The sequence below is a fragment of the Carcharodon carcharias genome, chromosome 5 (assembly GCF_017639515.1).
Source record: "Carcharodon carcharias isolate sCarCar2 chromosome 5, sCarCar2.pri, whole genome shotgun sequence".
In the NCBI taxonomy this organism is placed as follows: domain Eukaryota; kingdom Metazoa; phylum Chordata; class Chondrichthyes; order Lamniformes; family Lamnidae; genus Carcharodon; species Carcharodon carcharias.
In genome coordinates this window covers 79,583,278-79,606,043 of record NC_054471.1, presented here as the reverse complement: position 1 = coordinate 79,606,043, position 22,766 = coordinate 79,583,278, and the positions used below count along the sequence as shown (strand labels likewise).

At 42.5% G+C, this 22,766-nt stretch overlaps 1 non-coding gene across 1 annotated transcript; it reads left to right on the top strand.

The window, feature by feature from the left end:
- Nucleotides 1–15,029: 15,029 nt before the first annotated feature.
- LOC121278481 lies at nucleotides 15,030–15,148 on the top strand. Its single transcript, XR_005943161.1, has one exon. It is a non-coding gene; the product is annotated as a 5S ribosomal RNA (ribosomal RNA).
- The last annotated feature ends 7,618 nt before the right edge of the window (nucleotides 15,149–22,766 follow it).

Sequence of the window (22,766 nt, the reverse complement as noted above, 5' to 3'; positions counted from 1 at the left end):
TATTAAGGGCATTAACAAGTTTATTAAAATGATTTTTTTTGCTGCCCGTCCAATCTTACGGTTGGCAGGCAGGCGAAAAGACCAATTTTTTTTGGAAATCTCATTCACGGGCAGCATGAGGTTTCCAAAAACAAATAAAAATCTAATAAAATGTTTATTTTTTAATTAATAACATGTCCCTGCTCATGTGATAGAGTTCACACTCACCCGGCTCACACTCCTCCCCCTGCTGGCACAGCCAGCGCTGAGCCCTCGCGTTTCATGCTGGGTGGGTCTTAATTGGCCTGCCAGTGTGAAATTGCCTTCCGGGCCCGATCACACATGGCAGTCAGCTTCCCGACAGCCCCTGCCCGCCCTGCCGATCCCGCATGCCAAGGGCAAAATTCTGCTCTGAATTTTTATTTTACAAAATGGAAGGACTTGGCATTATCTGTACATTTGGGTGCTGACCTGGGATGTTTTTTAAAAGGTCATAAGTTCACCTTGGGACTGTCAACAAGCAGGTTTTTTTCCAAGAAATCACCTGACCTTTACGGTACTTGAGGAAGATCTGGTTGTTTGTTTTGACCTGCAATCACTTCAATTGATGGAGGAAAAAACTGAAGAAGACCAAAGGCTAGTAATTTGCTGGAAACCAGAAGGCAGAGAGAAAAAATACAAGCTTTAAATCTTCCAGTTTTGAAGGCGGTCTTGTTGGGGAACAAGCTGAGGAAGGAAGGCTCTCGCTCTCTACCTTGCCTAAAGTTGTGCATGGCTATCAATCTGTAGCCAGAGACCCTCGTCGGCATGTAACTGGTCTACATTTGGATCTACAAAGCTGAGACCAACCTGTGAGAAATTCCAGATGTCCACCAGGATCAGTGGCCTGAATTCACACGAGGGAACTCCAGGTCGACAGTGTCGAGACCCTGCGAACCTTATCCTTTATTTTATGATGCCCATTCCCAAAAGCCCATCTCTGCAGAGAGACTCTATCTGTTTGTCCTTCGTTTGTCTGTGTGTGTGTGTGCCTGTGTGTGCTAGGGGAATTCTTTAGGAAAAGATAGATAGTTATACTCCCCGATTATAGTTGTGTGTTAACCAGTTCTTGCAGCTTGCTAAAAAGAGGTTTCATTTTATAATGAACAATCATTCTTAGTTTATTGAAAGAAGCCTGGTTGAAGACTCTTTTATTCTGGGCACCAGTAGGGGAAATAAACAATTGGTTATTTTGGTGAGAAAATTGAACTTTTAAGTTAATGGTATGACCTTCGGAATAGTGGGTCTGGATCATAAGTACACTCCTCCCACCCCAGTCATAATACAACATCTCTGAAAGGTCAGTGGCCTGAAACGTTAACTCTGATTCTCTCTCCACAGATGCTACCTGACCTGCTGAGCATTTGCTCAGGGTACTGGATAGGGAACTGGTTGCCCAGCTTTAGTTGGCACAAGGGCTTGGAATTAATAAGTTAACTAAGGCTACAGGGATTTCAAGTTGTTCTATTGAATTGTGAGAATCTCTTTTGATAATGCCAAGATTGTGATGCAGAACATTGGGAATTGCTTTTCATCGGTAACCATGTCACAGGTGTATTTTTTAGTGATGACAAGACAGGTGCCTATATAAATGGAGAAATAGTGCATCATGTAGCACATTGCAAACTGTATAGAGTGTGAAACAAAAACAAATATAGCTGGAAAAACTCAGCAGGTCTGACAGCATTTGCGGAGAGGATGACAGTGAACGTTTCGAGTCCGTATGACTCTTCATCATGTGGTTTGGTTCATTATACATAAGAACTAGGAACATAAGAACCAGGAGCAGGAGTAGGCAATTCAGCCCCTCGAGCCTGCCCCGCCATTTATTACAATCATGGCTGGTCTCATTTTGGCCTCAACTCCAATTTCCCACCCTCTCCCCATAACCTTTCAACCCATTACTAATTAAAAATCTGTCTATCTCCTTAAACTTATTCAGTGTCCTGGCATCCACTGCACTCTGAGGTAGTGAATTCCACACATTCATGACCCTTTGAGAAAAGTAATTCCTCCTCATCTCTGATTTAAATCTACCAACCCTTAGCCTAAAACTATGGCATCTCATTCCAGAATGCCCCAGAAAGGGAAACATCTGCTCCACGTCTACTTTGTCTATCCCCTTTAGCGTCTTATATACCTCAATTAGATCTCCTCTCACATTCTTCTAAACTCTAGCCAGTATAGGCATAAACAGCTCAATCTCTCCTCATAAGACAAGCCCTACATCTCTGGAATCAATCTAGGGAACCTCCTCTGAACCGCTTCCAGTGCAACTACGTCCTTCCTCAAGTAAGGGGACCAAACCTGTGCACAGTACTCCAGCTGCGGTCTCACCAATGCCTTGTACAGTTGCAACAGCGCTTCCCTATTTTTATACTCTATTCCTTTCGCAAGAAATGCCAAAATTCCATTTTCCTTCCTTATTACCTGCTGTACCTGCATACTAGCTTTCAGTGATTCATGCATGAGGACACCCAGATCCCTCTGCACTGAAGCATTCTGAAGTTTCTCTCCATTTAAATAATAAGTTGCCCCTTTATTCTTCCGACCAAAATGGATAACCTCACACTTATCCATGTATTGCACAGTGCACAGAGAACCCTGCAGACTTATGATGCTTTAACTGAGGCAACACTGAGTGGAAGTCATGATTGAACAGTACACTGCTGTGGTCTGTCAACACCTTGAGTACTGTCCCAGTTATGAGATATAAGGTAAGCATAAATGTGCTTGGAGGAAGTGCCAATAAGAATCAGGAGGCTTAACCCTAATGTCAGGGGGCTTAGTTATGATGAAAGGTGGAGAGAGTCTGGGTGTGACATTCATCTCCGCAGCTCCCCTGGAGGTGGCACTACGTGAGCCTTGTGCCCTCCTGGGGGTGGGTGGTGGGGAGTGTGTGCCATGCCATCAGCTGCTTCTGGCACAACCAGCGCAGCTTGCCCTCTTGAGGAGGGTGTCCTGCGAGCACCGGAAACAGCTGAAGGTGCGCAATCCTCATGTCGCACAGTCCTACCAGCTGCTGCAACTCTGAACTTCCTAGTTTGGACTATGCGGGTGAATTGAATGAACTCATACTTCACTCTACAAAGCACAAGCACTGAGCTGCAGGATGGGATCAAAACCAGCACTATTTAAAGGTACAGGCACACAACTTGCAGTTCACTTGAGTTTGAATAACTTTTCCTTCCTGTAAGTACGCAAGAGTCTTTTTAGAGATGTTTTTGATGAGTTGCTAGCTTTGGCAGATATGTTATTGCATCCTTATGGGGAGGATTAGGCGACTTGTCCCCACACAGGCTACAGCAGGTATGGGAATAATAGTTACTCTGGCATGACAAAAAGAGGCCAAGCTCTCTGCCAATGTGGAGCCATACACCTTCTTGATAGTCACAGGAGGCTGTCAGGCATGCCAGTTAGTGCGCCAAGAATCTTAGAGTATATGCCCATCAATGTTTTCTTTTATGCTGCCCCATCAAGGCCTGAGTTTACTGTCGCAGAAGTCTCCTGTGACCTCAGTCTCCTGTAAACTGGCAAATAAGCCATCCTTCCCCTGGCCTGGCTGCAGCCCTCTCATGCGCACTGACTCACCACACGCTGACCCTAACTCTCTCCTAGCCTCCAAGGTTCGCACAGTGCCAGTTGTCTGAGTTGGTGTCGGCGAGTGTCAGATCAAGTGATGGAGTCTGTTTTTCTATGCTGCACAGATGCTCTCTCTCTTCCCCTGGGGCTGCTGTGGCTGGCAGGTGGCAGCATTCCTGTGTGCCTGAGAACCAAAAATCAGAAGGGGAAGGTTGGTGGATGGAGTGGAGATGGATGGAGTAGAGAACAAGATGTTTATGGTCACACCATTGGCAGGTAATGCCAAAGAGCAGGATGAGGGTGAGCCAGAAGTGGAGAAGGGGTATAAGGCAATCCTCAATCATAAGATCATAAGAAATAGGAGCAAGACTAGGCCATTCTGCCCCTCAAGTCTGTTTTACCATTCAATAAGATCAATAAGATCATGGCTGATCTGAATGTGGCCTTAACTCCATTTTCCTGCTTGTCCCCCCCCCCCAACCATCATAACCCTTAACTCCCTTGTCGATCAAACATCTGTCTACCACAGCCTTGAAACTAATCAATGATCCAGCCTCCACTGCTGTCTGGGCAATGGTTTCAGTGTGTTATTACCATGGGCTCTGTCGCAGCCATCCTCATAATGCTGAGAGCAATCTCTTCTGTGGGACTCAGAAGATGCGGGTGACTTGTCCCCTGCTGGTTCTGCTCTGCTTCTTTCTATTGCATGTCACATTGTTCTGCAAGAGAAACGGTAGAATGTCAGTGGTTGTCCAGTGCTGTGTTTGAGTGATGTGCCTACCATAACTGAATAGCTGGAGGTACATGGAGGCAGTGAGTGGTCGATGTGAGAGTGGCAGCCGTGGTATTTTACCAATAATTTAATTCTTCGCAGTGGTGTTGAAACATATTTTATGCTTGATTTACCACTACCCTCTACTATATAAAATCTCAGTTAGCTCTGAACCAAAAAGGATAAGATTGCAGGATTAAGCTGGTTTGCAGATTTTAGCTGCAGATCTTTTGGCATCTAAGAATCATAGTTACTGGACTCCATATCAGGGAAGCTTAGAACTGGTCATGTACCGGGTATGGGGATTTTCCAGATTTTGGTTCCTGTGGTAGAGGAGTGGGTGGTGGGTGGCTGGTACAGGATAACTTAAAGTAGGGCTGACTTCTTTGCAGTGCTGGACCCAGCTGGGACAGGGAGAAGAAGGGATGAGGGACGTTCCAGGTGACTTCCGTCGTTAATCCCGGACCCAAGAGCAAGGAATCAGCGTGCCTCAACCCGGATATGATGGGCAGCATTGCCTGATGGGGTCTGTAGTTTCCAGCATAGCACTTGGCTTTTGGGCCCTTCTGGATTTTGGGGTGCCAGATAAGGAGTCCACCACCTGGAAGTTTATAGAATGTACAGCACAGACTGGTCCAAACTGATGCTAATGTTCCACATGAGTTTTCACCTACTTTTCCTCTTCCAACCCTATCAACATACCCTTCTATTCCTTTCTCCCTCATGCACCGCAGACTTCGGCATATAAGTCAAAGTTTGAAGCTTCGAAAAATCCATTCCAAAACGAGGATCAACTTATATACCCAGTATAAAAGTGAACCGCCAGTGTGGGTGGCGGCCTTTTTGAAATATCATCGACATCTTACACAAAGAATGAGCGTGTCTTAAACTCCCACACATGGTCGCAACACAGCCTATATTGCCTTCTTGATCCCTTGCGCCTGGTTATAAGGTACCAGTAAGTAAAATATGCAGTTGTAGGGGGAAAAAATTAAAGCTGACTACTAATGCGAAAGTAGCATGTCATGGCTGGAAAGGGGAATTGACTTATACGTATAGTATGTGCAAAGGCATTATTTTTGGGACCGGAAAAACGGGATTGTTTTATAAGCCAGGTTAATTTATACACCACGATTTACTTTACTTAGCTAGCTCCTCCTTAAGACATCCGAGTCATTCATTTCAACCACTCTGTGTGACAACAGGTTTCACATTCTGATCACTCTCTGAATAACAACTTTTCTCTTGAATTCCTTGTTGGATTTATTAATGACTACCTTATATTTATGCCCTGATATTTCAAAAAGGCCACCACCCACACTGGCGGTTCACTTTTATACTGGGTATATAAGTTGATCCTCTTTTTGGGATGGATTTTTCGAAGCTTCAAACGTTGACTTATATGCTGATGTCTGCGGTGCATGAGGGAGAAAGGAATAGAAGGGTATGTTGATAGGGTTGGATACCCCCACAAGAGGAAATGTCTTCTCTATACTTATCAAACCCCTTCATAATTTTAAGACCTCAGTTTGGCCAACCTTCAGCCTTCCCTTTTCTAGAGAACTGAGGCACAAAACAGTTTATTCCTCCCTAATATTTGAAACCTTTCACCTCTGATACCATTCTTGGAATCATTTCTGCACCTTCAGTGAGCTATGAACTCACTACACAGTCAGACCTCATGCATTGCCTCGTTAATAATGGGTGGCTATATCATGATTTCATAATCTGCCACATTAAGAATTACAAATTGATACCAACATTTTTAATCTGCATTACTTACTGCAAAATATTGAAAAGAAAATTGTGTAAGGTTGAATAGCTCCGCTCGTCTGTGCAACAAATAACCCATAGGCAAATGATAAAAATGGCAGAGTAGCTTCAGTAATTGCATTATATCATCATTTCTGTTACCTTTGTTGTTATGGAAATGAGTTACTTATTTGTATCCAAACAGCTTTCAACATGAAATCGAGCGGTAACAAATACTTTGGCAGCTGAGGCTACTTTGAACATTTCTGTTGATAATTAATCGATGGTTATCTGGTCATGCCTGACAAACACCCTGAAGAAACTTGGAAACTCAGCAGAGTCAAGCATTTCATCTAAATGAGCAGCTCGTTAGAAATGAAAGAAATACTTGCATTTATATAGCATTTTGAAGACCATTGGACGTCCCAAAGTGCTTTACAGCCAATGAAGCACCTTTTGAAGTGTTGTCAATATTGTAATGGAAGTAATAAAGCAGTCAAAGGATAAATATTGGCCAGGACACCAGGGATAACTCCCCTCCTCTTGAATGGTGTCATGAGATCTTTTAAGTTTACTTGAGAGGGCAAATGGGGACACATTTAAATGTCTCATTTGAAAGCACTTCTAACAATGCAATGCTCCTTTAGTGCTGCATTGGATTTCCAGCTTTGATTGTCCTAGAATAGGATGTGAACCTCTTCCACAGAGGGTTAGGACTGCAATTCTGATATGGCATCATGCACTCATCTATGGGAAGGTTAGGATAAGTTCTACTTTTCTTCACCCAACTTGTAATTCATGTGATGTGGACATCTCTGGGCCTGGCAAGGCCAGGGTTTATTTTGCAAATCTAATTGCCCTTGAGCACATGGAAAACATGGAGCAAGTAAAGAAAAGCAAATTACTGTGGATGCTGTAAATTGAAATTAAAAAAAAAACAGCAAATGCTGTAACCACTCAGCAGGTCATGCAGCATTTGTGAGGAGAGAAAAACAGTTAATGTTTCAGGTCATGGCCCTTCCTTGCAATGTCATTCAGATCAAAGGGGTTAGACTTGGGAACTCTATAGTTTGGGGGTACCGTACTTCCCTATCGTGTATTGAAGCTGGTATAAGACTAGCGGACAATACGTATGGTGAGGTGAAGCGTACCACCCAGAATGTGCAGGGAATAGGTGGGGGCGGATGGAAACAAGGTTGAAAAAGAGATCTGGAACCCTTAAGGTGGAGAGATTCCTTTTCCAAATGAGCATTTAAACATGGGTCTCGTCCTTACATGTGGGGATGATACTGGGAGCTGCATGGGGTTTCTGGGGATTGAGGTCCCGAGCACTGTCCCAACCCCAGATGGCAATGAAGTGCTGGAGTTTAGGTGGGCATCTACAGAATTGCAGGCACCTTCTGACCCCATATGGATGTGGTTCTTTCCCACCTACCCAACAAAATTCTGGGAGAGTCAGCAGCCTTATTTCCAGCATCACTGTCAGAATTATGGTCCATATGTTTTTGAGCCACTGGCTCTAGTCTGTCCTATTATAGACTGCATCTCCCCTGGTGTAACCTTCCTTCTACAATTTACTGACAATTAAAATTCATCATCCAATCAGTACTGTTTTACTTCAGCTACTATCCTGTTCTTTACAGTCTCAGTTGATCCTTTCCAACTTAGCTTCTGAAAAAAAAACTAGTTAACCTTGTGTAGGCAAATTGCATAGAATTTACAGCATAGAAACATGCCATTCAGCCCAATTGCTCGATACCAGTGATTGTGCTCCACACTCCTCCTTACTTCATCTAATATACTGTTTTACTCCTTTCTCCCTCATATGGATGGTATAGCATGCGCTTCAGGAAAACACCTAAGTGTCGGTTCAATTCCTGTTCTGGCTGAAGTATTCTTGGGACCTGCCTCCTCAACTGTCCCATGCTTTATGGGGAGTGGTGTGCCTCAAGCTATATAGCCAATTGTCTCCCTCTCTCTATTAGATGCCTATGGTCCCTCATGGACTACAGCTAATTACCTACCTATGCTATATTTTGGACTAACCCACAATGAGAAACACTTCACCTACTGTATTGAACTCCTTGATAATTTTAACATACTTCTTTGAAGAACTTTTAAATCCACAAAGATAATCAATTAAAGCCCAAGGATGTCTAGACATCTATAAGTTTCAACAATTGAGTCCAGGACCCTATATACGACACCTTGTCCCCAAGAAGACGTGAATCAAAATATCCCATTAAGTATTTCAATTTGAACATAGCAAAAGTGATACACAGTAAGACATATGAATATAAGTTCTTTCTTGTCAGGCTGTATTCTATAATCTCCAAACCTGATCAGGAAAAGATTTTTTTTTCCGAGGAATTACCCATTAAAGTGTAATTGAACAGAACCTAGCATTGTATATTTTTATAAAATTATATCCTCATTGCTATTTCTTAAATTTAAACTGGACCTTGTGGCTGACAAAAAGATCATTAAGATGGCTGACCCTATGTCTGTGAGTCACTGGAACAAAATAAGCTACTTTGCAGTTTTGGAAATGTCACACCTTGTGAGGACTGATGAACAACTAACAGACTGCCTAAGGACTGCACAGCCCAACTTCAAAAGGAGCTACATTTGCATTTGATAAACCAGGCCTGCCAACAGAATCAGAGTCTACAGAGACAATGACTTCCCAAACACCAGACCCACAACAAACGGTACCTCTTTCAACCCATAATGGTTGAGACGTTATCATCCTGGAGCATAATTTCTAGACACTGGATAAACATTCTTTGTTGAAGGCCTTGTGGGGTGGCAAAGTCACATGGTCTAAGACTCTGGCTTGTTGAACAAGTTAATGTTGCCTTCCTGAGCTGCAAGCCAGTCTGCTGCTTTAACATCTGACTAGCAGGCCACACAGAAGGATCTCTGGCCAGGCTGGACAACTGGCCCCAGCTACCCTGCCTCTGCTGAAGGTTGTGTACCATCACCTACAAAACTGATTCAGTGCCTATTTCATCTTGTGAAGTCACACCACCAGAAAAGTGAATCTTACACCACCAGTTTTCAGCCCTCTGACCTCTGTGAAGCAATTCCTCATTAGATTTTGATTCTGGATTCTGGAACTCAAATGAACCAATATTTGATTTCCCTGTACTGGAAAACCTACTTTTCTTTATTGCTCCCTTTACTGTATAAGTACGGATGGGGTAATTTGCAGACCCTCCTTTTTATGGTTTTTGAATGTGTACAATGAAGTAACCTCTCTGAGTTAATCCTACCTTGAGTTTGCTGTGGGGTTATTAGTAGAAATTGGATCCACAAAAACAGAGGGGTTTGGGAAATACACCGCCAATTATTGAAAAAAAAAATCAAAACCCCTTTCTGTTTATAGACAGGTGGTAAAAGGAAAACTCAGTGCTGTTTGAACTGAACCCCATCTTCCCCGTAACAATGACATTAACTCTACTTGTTCTCATAAGGGGAAAAATAACTTGTTTTAATTTCTAACCGAAGTCTTGTTAATTTTAAAGCTCTTTACTTTCATTTTCCATTCACCATCCAAGTAATATAACTTGCTTAGATCTAGGTCATCTGTATCTGTTTTGAAAACATGGACTATTCCCCATCGTCCATTCTTCAATGAAAAATAGTTTTGTTCTGTCAATTTCTCCTAACTGCTTTGAGTTCTTATTCTTAGTATCGTACTTGTTCATTTTTTATTCATTCACAGGATGTGGGCTTCACTAGTTGGGCCAGCATTTATTGCCCAACCCTAATTGCCCTTAAGAAGGTGGTGGTGAGCTGCCTTCTTGAACCGCTGCAGTCCGTGTTCTTGTTACGATCCTCTCCATATTCAGCAGTGCCCTTTATGAGGTAGAGTGATCAAACATGCTTGTGGGTGTACAGTGCCACTGGCCAAGAGTGCACATTGGGAATCTGGATATGTGCCTTCCGCAATCTTTGGCCTTGCCTAAGGGAGATAACCTTAGATTGGCCCACAGGATTGCAAACCTGTTGCAAGATAGTTATGGAACAGAACAGCTGTAAACACTGTGAAATACATCAGAGGAGCTGAAGATACAGGCAATAAGCCAAAGAGACCCAAAAACCTAACAGTAGGCAAATCGTCATTTGGTATGCAGAACTTGAGTATTGCTGAAAAAAGAGACATGGTGAAGCTTTTTTGTCTTGGACTCATCAGAACACTTGGCAAGAATACCAATATAAGGGGTAAAAAATAATTTATTGTTGCTTTCCTCTTATTCTTGTGAAGTATCATGAAGAGTGCAAGACGAACAGCTTTGACATGTCTCTTTTAACAGTAGGCATCAAATAAAGGATGAAATAAATTAATTATTTGCACTTCCTGATTCACATCAAGAATTCCAAAGATGTTGGTACGTTTTCTGCCTCACTGACCTATCGACAAAGAAAAGGTAATTTGGCATTTCTAGTGCTAAGATTGGCCATTTCCTTTTCCAATGCACCAGTAGGAAGGTGTAGTAAACATAGTTAGAAGTAATGCTTCAGTTATTAGTTTGATAATGTGCATTTCCAGAAAAAATTGGGTGCTGTGTGAAATTGAACTTCATACGTGTACTGTGCAATTGACGTAAATCACCCTTTCTAAAGTCTTTGACTCGATTTTCATCTGAAAACATTTATTTAAAGGCAGCTTTATTCTGTTTACTTTTTTAAAAATCCAAACCTTATTCAAATCACCTTAATATTTCTAGTCAATATAAAATGAATTACCTCAGTAAATAAAAAAGATTTTCTTTGAACTTCTATTTTTTAATAACTGCTGTAGCAGCAAGCAGGTGCTATCCCCAGAAAAGAAATCTTTAAAACCACCAGATTGTTGTTTCTCCTACTGCTGTTGACTGGAAAATTTCTCAAATATAAGTTTTTGTGTGTCCCTCATAAACTGGTGTCTCTAAAACATTTTATCCCTGTTAAATGCACTATTGGAAGTGCCAACTAATTGACACTAACTTTTCATGATTATCACATACCATTTATTACAGCCTAATGCTCAGGAGGTAAAGTTTTGCACTAATGATTTTGAGTGAAGATCAAAATTTGGAATTAGATTTAAGATTGCTATCAATATCATACCAACAGCAGGTTAAACTGTGAAATGAGCAGAAGGATTGGAATATTAGTTCACATTTGGAAAGTTTACAATCTCAACCTGACTTTTTTTGTAATTTATTCTTTCATGAGATGTGGGCATTGCTGGCAAAATCAGCATTTTTTGTCCATCCCTAAATGCCCTTGAACTGAGTGGCTTGCTAGGCCATTTCAGAGGGTGATTAAGAGTCAACCACATTGCTGTGTGTCTGGAGTCACATGTCGGCCAGACCAGGTAAGGATGGCAGATTTCCTTCCCTAAAGGATATTTAGTGATGATTTATTAGTTGAACTTAGTTCCACCAGCTGCCTTGGTGGGATTTGAAACTAAGTCCCCAGAGCATTAACTTGGGCCTCTAGATTACTAATCTAGTGAAATCACCACTAGCCACCATCTTCCTCAAACATTTCACCGACCAAAGATGAGGATGAGATTGGAACCCAAGCTTGAACACTGGAATAGCAGGCCATCGCCTTAAGCACTTGGTTGTTTCGGTGCCCCAACTACCTAAACAAACTGAGTGGAGGCAAAATGTTTCTCCACAAGAAAACAAGACTACCTTTGTCTTTAAAGCCCTTCATCATTTACCCCCATGAGCCATGAACTTCAGTTAGAGCTGTTACTTTTCTGACTTTGATTCACGATGCAAGCTCCATCTTTCAGTTCCATTATCAATGGCACCATGTCCTCTGCTCGGGAATTCTCTTAATAAAACCTTTTTGCCTCAACATGTCTATCCCCTTCTTGAAAAGCCTGCTCAAAATAAACTATTTACTTGCGACTTTATTCATCAACATTAAATTCTCTAATCTTTGCGCTCAGTGTCCACTATTCCTTCTCTTAGGAAAGAAGGATTGTATTTATATAACAACAGTTCACAATGTTAGGTGGCTCAAGCTGCTTTACAGCCAATGAAGTACTTTTGCTATGGAGCCACAGTTGTAATAGAGGAAACTCTGTAGCCAAACTCTGCATGACAAGATCCCATAAACAGTAATGTGATAATGACCAGCTAGTCTTTTTTTTTAGCGATTAGCTAATCATTGGTCACTAAACCAGGCAGAAATCTCCTGCCCTTCTTCAAATAGTGTGATAGAATCATTTACATCCACCTGAGGGGATAGATGGGGCCTCAGTTTCATATCTGATCCAAAAGACAGCTTCTCCAGCAGTGCAGCATTCTGTCGGTACTATGTTGGGAGTGTCACCTAGCTTTTGTGCTCAAGTCTCTGGCGTGGAACTTGAACAACCTTTTGATTCAAAAGCAGAAGTGCCACACTGAGCCAATGAATGCAATGGAAATATATGTGGTCATTTTACTTGATGGCATTTACCATGGATTTGGCATCATCAGCCTTATCCAGTGATTGTCAACAGGCTATTTAACATCAGGACCATCTCGGCCTAATCCTGCCTTCATCCAATACCCATAAGACTTGTATTTTCAGTATGACATATCTGATACCAATCAAGAGCAGAAATGGCCCCTAACCTTTTCTGCCTCTATTCTGGGAGTACAGACCGTGAGCCATCATGTTCCCATCTTTGCTCCACCTGCAATCAAATGGCAAAGCATGGGCCTTCATGGCCTGAATGGCTCAATAACCATCGTTGAAATCCTTCATTTTGTGTTTGGAGTGTAAGAGACCTCACTCTGGTCAAATTGCTGATGAGTACACCCAGGGTTGGACTCAGCTTGAACTATTAGTTCAAATTAAAACAACTGTGTCACTATGATCCCTTGATTCTGCAACAACCCCACTTATGTTTTACATTAGTCGAGCAATTTGTTTTGCTGATGACCCTTAAACGATCGTGGTGGAATTTCTTATGCATTTGCACCTAGTGTGCATAGAAATATCCGGCAGAAAAGACCAAGCTAATGTGTGTCTCATTTAATTACACTAGGCTGAAAATTCCTCAATCTTTTACACTGACTATCAATCCTTATGCCTGAATGTATCTTGGCTCAGTATAATGGCTCCATCCCCATGCTAGGGAGAAAATTTCCTGCAGTTACACTGATTCAAAACAGGTGTTTAATTAAGTCCAGAATTTTAGATGCAGCAGGGAACAGGAAGTTTTCTGGTGTTTTACTGTGAGTTTTTTCTTTAAGCTTTTTTTTAAATCTAGCCATGCTGAGATCTGTTCTGCATTTTCTGTACTGTGGATTCACTCTAATGGCATCATGAGTCATCACATTCTAATTTGCAGCTTCTTAAACTGTCTTGCATGAATGATGGTTAGATGTCTTGATGGTTGGACCAATTGAAGCTTCAGTTATCACACACAAAGGAGCATGAGTTCCATACATTCCGCAGGCCCTGATTGTGACACTGACTTATGCGTGAGTTATATCAAATTTTACTTCCAAATTTCAGAGTGAATTGATACCAGCAGAATCAGTGAAACTTCCTAATATGTCCCCACAGGTAATGCCGTCCCATTAGAGTCCACCACACTAAAATGGTTCTCTTGTGAGTTCGGCCCACAAGCAGTTGATGGTGTATTGATCACTTTCTTCATAATGTGTTTGACTCTTAACTTGGGGTTTGTCGCTACCCTCTAAGGTCCACACCCCGTACCTGGTAACAATGACACAAAACAAACTATTAATACAATTTCCACTTTATGTGGAAAACCTTTATTAACCCACCTAGCAATAGTATTTATTTACAACACCAGTTGCTTAGTCGGACCTGGGTGCAGGAGCTCGTTCTCAGGTGGTTGGTGCACTGAATAAATTCCTCCACACGATTTTCTATGACTGAGTAAATCACACTTCCCGCTTGCAGCTCCAAAGTCCTTGGGAGCTGTGGCTTTATACCCCTTTCTGACCCTGGTCTTGCAGCATGTAATGTAACGCCTTAAATCCAGTTGTCTGATTGGATTATCAATTCAACGCTGGCCATGCAAAGGCAACCTGCACGTGGTCTCAGCAGGGGCTATCTCCAGGTATCTATCAGCAATGGATGTGATTTCTGTATCTTTGTGTGGCAGGAAGAAAGCCATTCACACATACTCGAGAGACAATTGTCTAGGTCAGTTTCTGTAATCAGGGTGTCTGGTGGTCAGCCACCAGCCCAGTGGCCTGTCCTGACACGTTGGTGTACCCTTGTCCAGTCTTTGTTTTTAAAAAAGTTCCATATAAGCCTCAGAGTTGATGTCTTTGGTCAAAAATCTTCTCCCTTCATCCGATGTCCTCTGCACTCCATGTTTCTGCCACCCAGTTTGAACTCAGGACATTGGTCCACCTCATAACAGGTTACATTTTCACACAAGTGTAAAAGGTTCAAGAATGAGAGGGCACAGATTTAAAGTGATTTGCAAAAGAAGCAAATGTGGCGTGAGAAAAATCTTTTTCACACAGCGAGTTGTTTGGGTCTAGAATGCACTGCCTGGAAGTGTAGTGGCGGCAGGTTCAATTGAGGCGTTCAAGAGGATATTAGGTGATTATTTGAATAGAAACAACCTGCAAGGGTTCAGGGAAAAGGCAGGTCAATAGCACTAGATCATAATGCTCATTTGGAGTGCCGGTGCATACATGATGGACCGAGCTTGGCCTAAATAGCCAAGTGGTTATGGAACTGGGTTTGTAACCCTAAGATCAAGAGTTCAAATCTCACAATGGTAAAATCATGAAACAATGTTATTTTTGGGCTCCCCTTCGATAGCTCAGCTGGTAGAGGGGATAACTGTAGGTGATCGTCCTAGTTGGTATCCTTAGGTCGCTGGTTCAATTCCAGCTCGAAGGAAGTCTGCTCTGACTTAAAAGGCTAAGGCCATCCTAGTCTGAAAACGCCCGATCTCGTCTGATCTCGGAAGCTAAGCAGACTCAGGCCTGGTTAGTACTTGGATGGGAGACTGCCTGGGAATACCAGGTGCAGTAGGCTTAGATTGGCCTAAATAGCCAAGTGGTTATGGTCCTGGGTTTGTAACCCTAAGGTCAAGTGTTCAAATCTCACAATGGCAAACTATGAAATAATGTCACCTCATCTGAATACAGATGGAAATGTGTTAACTTGAAAGAGTTACAAATTGGCTAATAATGTTTTGTAAGTTTCCTTTAAACTTTGTTCTTGGTTTTACAGCTGACCTGAATTAGGGGCTGTGCCTGATTTATCCCAATTTTGTTGATTTGGTTTTCATTTAAAAGATTATCAAGAGTTCAAATCTCACAATGGCAAACTATGAAAACAATGTAACTTCATCTGAAACAGATGGAAACCTGTTTGTACTCGAAAAAGTTACATGATGGACCGACTGGCCTCCTTCTGTGCCATTAAAGTCCTGTGATTCTGTGAAAAGAAACAGAGGGAGGCCTTACAGCATCACAGGTATACACAAAATATCAGAATGTCTTATATAAAAAAAGCGAGCCACCCAACCCCATTTCTGGCTGTTGTAATATTTTATGGTGACAATGCAGGCCCCTATATGATGATCCTGAGGGCCTACTTAACCTGTGAAAGCAATGGTCGGATAACACCATCAGTGCCACAACTTATTTTTTAATCTGCCCAGTAACAGCAACATGACAGGAGGAGATGACTGGCCAGAGGAGTTTTAGAACTTTGCCATGCTTTTAAGCCTGGTTGTATGCTAGTGGTGCAAGGAAGGTGTTGTTTATGACGAGCAGTTGGCCAAGATCGAGAAGTAGAAATATTGGATTCATGATTTTATGTCTTGGGTAAATGAGTTTGTTGGCCAACCAGACTCTAACTGCATGCCTTCCTATGTTCTCCTCAATTGCTGCTTGCACTCAGTAAATGGGAGAGGCTGATGTAAGAATAAACAGTGATGGTTTATTAAGACGTAGGGCAGAGCACCAGATCATGCGTGTTTACTTAGAAACCTCCAGAACTAGACTTCCAGTTCCCAGTTGCCCACACTGTACAGTGATTTGGCAGTGCTGTCACATGGTCAGTACACGTGCATTCTTTTAAAGGGACAGGGTACCTCACTTTACCACATCCCTCCCCCTTTACTTAAAAGTACAGCCAACAAGCTTAAATCACATTAACTATTTGCACGATAACTATTTACAGGTCAAGTCTCTCAGGAGGCCTTCTTCAACGGGTTGAGGGCAGTAGCACAGCAACCTCAGCTGGTGTTTCCAGGACCTCCCTTTCAGGGGCAATTGCCCACTATGTCCCTCTGTCCCTCAGTGGATGATTTCACCATTTTCTGGGTGCAGTCTTGTTCACTCCTGCTGCTCCTCCCCTCTAAGCTAAAACAGATAAAGGGCAACAAGCAGAGAACAATACAGTGATGAGCTAGATGATGTGTGAGGAGAAAGAGGAAAAGGGAAAAAAAAGTATTTTTGGTTTTCTTTCTGAGGACTGTCAATAATTTCTCTTTTCCTTGCTGCCTGTCCTTTTCTTGGTAGCACTGACCCACATCTCTGTCTTCTCTTTAATTTTGCTGGACTAGACTCAGGCACGAGCCGAACGTGAATGAGCTCAATAGTTGAGCTTTCCGTCAGCTCTTCTGAGAATTCAAGACTGTTTAGCTTTAAAACTTCAGGGATTTTATGCAGCTGCTGCTTCAGTTCTTCCAATTCTTTCCTATTCTCATTAATAGTTTCCTGGACAATCACATATCGTTGCCCCTTCTTGGCTGATTCGTTCCTTAACTCAGCCAGAAACAGGCTTAATTCTTCCCTTTCTTCTTCATATCTTTTTCATAGCACAAATTGGGAGCCGATTGAATTTTCTAGTGCATGAAAGTCCTTTAACAGATTTTCCATTTCCTTTTGAAGGATGCTGACTTCAGTTTGAACTCTGTCCCGGTGTAACACTTCTATGGACTTCTCCCATTGGGTCTTTGTGTATTCATTTTTTCTTGCAGCAACACTTCTGGTTTAAATTGGGAACTTAGCAGGCCCTCAAGAATTACCTCTCCCAACCAGTTCCTTCCAAGGAGACTCAGTCCCCTCCCTGACATTACAAATAGGGGTAATTTTGCAGAATGTTCCTCATACTACACCTTGACTTGACATACCCCTTTCATGTTTATTTCTTTGCCCGTGTATGTCCTCAGCTTTGTGTCCGAAACTTCTAACTTCAAAGGAATGGTTCCTTTACTCAGATATCTAAATGTATGCTCTCCAGTGTTGGACCTTGATGCTCTCATATCAACTTCCATCTTAATGGGTTGCCAATTGATCATTTTGGCTACTTGGATTGGCCCAGTTCTACCCACTTTGAGGTTATATAAAGAATGTCTGATTCTATTTCTTCTGGCTCTTCCATGAGGCATATTGCATGATTTTTCCTTCTGCCTTTATAGTGTTGTTTTAGCCTTTCTCTGCAGCGCTGCCTTATGTGACCATAGCGGTGTCAGAAAAAGCATCAACTTGTTTGAGTTATCGTTTGCTCTGTGGAGGCCTGGATGTATTTCTGTCATTCATTTGGTAGGTTTTCACTGCAGCACTGTTGTTTTTCAATGGTCTGCAGCTAGAGAGCGTTTTTCACCTTTCGTGGAGTCTAAAGTTTTCGCGCCTTTTGTTGCCGGATTGTCCCGCTCGACCAGATGGACGGTGCCATTTTGTGTATCTTTTATAACTTCGGAATTTCTAACAGCACTCTCCATCGTGGTAGGTAATTCTAATGCCTTATTGAAGTCTAGACTTGGTTCAGCTAGCAAACGACTTTGGATAGTATTGTCTCCAATCCCGCACATCAGCCGATCCCTCAACATTTTACTCATGGACGTTCCGAATTTGCAATGCTCAGTTAATGCCATTAAAACTGCCACATAGTCAGCTATTGTCTCCTATGGAAACCTGTTCCTTGAATTGAACTTGAAACACTGCATAGTAACTGAGGGCTTTGGTCTCAGGTGGCTCAGGTGCAAATTGTGCAATTTTTATTAACTTGTCGAAAGTCTTTGAGTCTGGGGTGCTAGGTGGCGTAAGGCTGTGGATCAGCCCGTACATTTTGCTCCAGCATGAGGACAAAAGAATCACCCTCTCCTTCTCTACCCCCACAATGTCATTAGCGGTAAAAAAATACGCTAGGCATTCAACATATTGAGACGAGTCATCTGCAATGGGGTCGAATGGATCGACACGCCCGAACTGCGGCATCATGACCGACTGCAAGGGGACTGTGCTTCTGATAGGCTTTCCATGTAATGACGAGTTTAGGTGTTTGGTTTACGCGGAGTTGCCCTCACTCTAGGGTCTCTTATAATTTTCTGTCCATAGCCATTTTTCATATATTTACCCTTTTAAATGTATTGCCATTTTAAGAGCAGTCATTTTTTTTTTAACTCTGTACCTCCAGTTATCAACTTTTCTGTGCTTTGTTTCAGACTCTTTTTGAGTTTTGGCGGGATCTCCATAGTCGCAATTTTGCAGGGTTTTTTTTTTAATTTTAAACTGCAGCACTGCTTTCTGCTCCGATTGCCATCTGTCGCCTATGTTACAAGATAAGTGTAGATGGTCTTTCCCATGCTTTGCTCACCCAGCTTGAAATTTATTTTCTTCTGTTCTTTATCCTGGTTGCCACTTTTATGTCTTGGATAAATGAGTTCATTGGACAACCAAGCTCTAAATGCACACTTTCCTGTGTTCTCAATTGCTGCTTGTAATCAATAACGGGAAGAGACTGATGTAAGAATAAACAATGATGGTTTATTGAGACATAGGGCCGAGATCATACATGCTCACTCAGAAACCTCCAGAACTAGGCTTCCAATTCCCAGTTGCCTGTGCTGTACAGTGATTTGTCAGTGCTGTCACATAATCAGTACATGTACATTCTCTTAAAGGGACAGGGTACCTCACTTTATCACACATGACCACTGGGCATCGCGGAATATTTGTGCAGAACTTCACGCCAGATGCTTAACTTGATATGTTGAAGTATATGGTCTGTGGTAGATGTGGACATGACTGGGAAAAAATGACTTGTTTCTTCTTCCATGCTTTTTTGTGTCCTTATTTTAGTCAGGAATCAGCTGTAGCTTGAGCTGGTTGCACTCTCAACCCGTGAATCTGAAGATCAGATTGCTTTTCAGTGCAGCACTGAGGGAGTGCTACATTTTCAGAGATGCTATTTTTCAGGTGACATGTTAAAATGAAGGCAGGTCTGCCCTTTTAGCTGGATATAAAAGATCCTATGGCATTATTTTGATGAAGAGCAGTGGAATTCTCTCTGGTGCCCTGGCCAGCAGTTAGCCCTCAACCAATATTGCCAAAAAAATGTGCAAATGCTCCCTTCCACTCACCCTCTCCTCCCTGGGCTCTAACTTTGCTCTGTTTTTATCCAAAATGGTTTCTAACCCTATTTTGTCATCATTCTTTGTCTCTAACTCTTGCAAACATAGAATCTTACAGCACAGGAGGAGGCTAATCAGGCCATTGTGCCTGCGCTGGTTCTTCAAAGAAGCTGTTTCATTAGATAGAGGTATTGATAATGTGGATATATAGTAAGGACTTTTTTCTCAATTGTGCATGAAACTGTTTGAATCCTAAAGTGTCACTAATGTGCACTGAAAACTAGCGCTTCAATTCTGCAGGATTATAAAAATTGTCATTATTAAAACATTCCTGCACAGTTATTATAAAGCAGAGCAGGCATAGTTTGCTCATGTGCTGAGCGTTGGGTATCACAGCATGCACTCAGATAATAGAGACATTCATTCGTGCATGAATGTGCTTTTTATATTCATTCTATTCATGGCACCTGAATTTCAAACTGAACACTCCTCCTGTCCTTGGATAATGTCTGGGGAATCTGATTTGTTGAAAATGTCAAACATATCACATAGACTTCTTTCTGCAAATTGTTATGAAAGGAATAATAGCTGATATAGTATTGACAAAAGTAGTACGTGTCTAACTGTGATACTAAGCTTTCAATGTATGCTCTGAAACTAACTGTGATACCGTCTTTTAAAGGGTCCCTTTGTGAAGAGATGGTGAAGAGCTGTGATTTGCTGCCATGTCTCAATGGGGGAGTGTGTTGGAATACAAGGCCAGGATATGCATGTGATTGCCCAGCTGGGTTCACTGGGCACAACTGTGAGATCAGTGTGAATAAGTGCTCTTTAAAGCCTTGTTTGAATGGCGGTATATGCTTCGATGGAATAAACGTAAGTGTAATTCAGGGTTGTGAGGTGGGGGAGAAAGATCAGAATTTAAGTTACTCAATTAAGTGTTAGTATCACTTCCAGGGTCTCCTGACTGCCCTTCCATCCTCTAACCTCACCAACTCACTCAAAACTCTGCTGCACATACTTTGCAATGTATCAATTCCCACTCGGCCATCACTCCTGCCCTTGTTTGAGGTGTTTCCTTTCTTTACTCTTTCATGAGATGTAGGCAAGGCCAGTGTTTGTTGCCCAGCCCTTATTGCCCTTGAACAGAGTGGCCTGCTAGGCCATTTCAGAGGGCAGTTAAGAATCAGTCACATTACTGTGGGTCTAGAGTCACATATAGGCCAGACTGAGTAAGGATGGCAGAATTCCTTCTCTAAGGAACATTAGTGAACTCGCTAGGTTTTTATTATATTCCAGATTTATTAATTGAAATTAAATTCTAGCAGCCACCATATGGAATTTGAAGCCATGTCCTCAGATTACTAGTCCAGTGATATTACCACTACACCACCATCTCCCCTCAGTAAGTCACGTTCCCCTGCTCTTTCCCATTTACCCTGCAAATATTTTTTTTGTTCTTGCTGACCTACATTAGCTGTTGACCTTCCAACACGACCATTTTGAAGTTCTCATTCTAAACCCCTCTATGTCCTGATGCTGCTCTATCCTTATCACCACCTATCTCCTACAAACCCCCAAATGCTCAACATTTCTTGAACCTTGGTCTCTTCCACATCTTCTCCTCTCTTTGCCAAGCAACTGGATGTTAGTCTTTTTGATCTTTGCTCTTTTTGTCCATCTCAAACCCTTCCTACCTCGCTAACTCACTCTCTTCCTCTGTGACCCTCCTTAAAACCTGCCTCCTTGACCCCTCTTAATATCTTCTGCTTTGACCTGCCATCTGATTTTATCTTTCTAAGTTTCTGCAAAGCAACTTGGGATATTAAGAGCTCTGTGTAAATGTGATGTTGGCTGAGAACTTGTTCCTTTGAAGCACCTATAAAATGATGTCTAGTTAATGATGGAGCAGAACAAGTAATTTCCGATTAAAAAACAAGCAATGCAAGAAATGCAACACCGTTAACTGTTTTGCTCTGGCTGAATTCTAATACTCATTAGTGTCAGGAGCACTAGTGCAGAAGAATGAAACACGTTAGACTTATATCTTTCAGGAATTTAGTTTACCCAAGCGTAGATCATTCAAGAGCTTCACAGTGATCACAACAGGGAGAAAGGGCAAGCTTTTCACACCAAGTGATAGGGTTAGATAAAGAAGAGTGGGTGGAGTATAAACATCAGCATCAATCAGTTGGGCCAAATGGCCTTTTCTCATGCTGTACGTTCTATGTTATTCAGTGAAATGCAATTACTTCAGCTAAGTGTGAGCTATAGTGCTGGTAGGTTATTGCATCAGGCAGGCAATACTATTAAAACTGATACTGCTGTTGCACTGGCACATCTTCCGCAGAGATCACTGGACAATAATCAGGATGGCTAACTCTTTAAATAAAAACACTAAACCCTTGTAAATCATAGGAGCTGTGATTATTCCCTGTGCCTGTCCACCATCTACAAGGCTCAAGAATACTCTCCAATTGCCTGGATGAGTGCCGCTCCAATAGCCCTCAAGAAGCTCGATGTCATCCAGGACAAAGCAGACCCTTTGCCACCCCACCAACCACATTCACTTCCTCCGTCATCGATGCAGAGTGACAGCAGCTTATACCATCTACCAGTTGCACTGCAGCAACTTACCAAGCGAAAAACATCTCCTAAATCCTTAAATGATGTTGGTGGCATGAATGATGAAAATGAGCTGACAGTGCCAATTTCACATGACCCTGCAACCAACAGGCACATGAGGCATATGGCTCCCCATTACATGCCCTTCCACCTCCCCCTGCATGCCTCTCTCTCTCTGTGCACTCCTTCATTGCGTGCCCTCCCCCTGCACCACCCTCTTTATATGTCCCTCCTCCTATGCCCCCATTAAATGGGCTACATGCCCCATTGCACCCCTGTACTGCCACTTCTCCTTCGGTTCCAAGCCCCTTTCATATTCTCTCCTCCCTTTGCCAATCAACTGGACAAAAGCCTCTTTGTGTACCCAACCCCTGTGTGCCTCCCTTCTGCATGACCCCCTCCCCCTGAGAACCTTTCCTCTGCCCCATTTCTTCTGTGCATCCACCTCTGCACACACTTTGTCCTGTTCAACACTCCCCTTGTACGACATTAATCATGTGTGTCCTTCCCCCAGAGTGCCCCTGGACCTGCCCATCTTCATGCGTCCTGTTCCCTGTGTACCCAGGCACTCAGTCCCTGCACACCTTCCTCTAAGCCCTCCCCGTGTACACCCTCCAGCATTTCCTGGGCGCCCATTTCCCTGTGCATCCTCCCATGCCT